This window comes from Oryzias melastigma, linkage group LG24 (genome assembly GCF_002922805.2).
Source record: "Oryzias melastigma strain HK-1 linkage group LG24, ASM292280v2, whole genome shotgun sequence".
In the NCBI taxonomy this organism is placed as follows: Eukaryota; Metazoa; Chordata; class Actinopteri; order Beloniformes; family Adrianichthyidae; genus Oryzias; species Oryzias melastigma.
Window position 1 is genome coordinate 18,186,691 of NC_050535.1, and position 753 is coordinate 18,187,443.

Below are 753 nucleotides of genomic sequence, written 5' to 3' on the forward strand. Positions count from 1 at the left end.
AGCAGAGGAGGTGGGGGGGCAACGAGAGTCTGAACAGGCCAGAGGAGGGACATACCGGCGCCATGGCGATCCCTAAGACAACTTATCTCCTCTCTCACCATGATAGCGCCTGTCAAAATAACTGCCAAGATACACAGCCAGCCAGGAACTGGTTAACTCATGGCGGTCCAATCACGGGCCCCGCTGTCGGTTCTCTTTCCATACCTACAAATATCTAAATTACCTCTTTTTGATTTACTTTAATCCACTATATTTTTTACCAAATATTGATGCAAGACTTTGGTCACACTGACATCTTCCATTTATCAGCATAAACTGCTCTTTTATCATATCCAATTTTTTGTTTATTTTCTGATAATTTTTCGTTAAAAACAGGGAAATGAAAATAAATCTAATAAAAGAAGGAAAAGAAGGAAAGAACAAAAAGTGTAAAGAGTTGTAAAGTTTGGAACTGTTGCCATCTGGTGGCTACTACAATAATAACAACAACAAAAAAATCATGACTATATTTCAATGTTCAATCAATGGCTTTTAAATGCTTAACAGTATTGTCATGCAAACAGTAAAGTATTTTTCAAGTATTTCTACAATCCACTTATTTATCTAGGAAATGTGATTGTCAAAGAGTAAAGCTGTTTCCCAAAGAAGACTTAAAGCAGATCCAGACATCATTACAACTGTAAAAAGCAAGTGGGTCAACAAACAAAACTAGATTTGCAATTTCTGAAGAAATTGCGTCTGATTGCTGAAAGC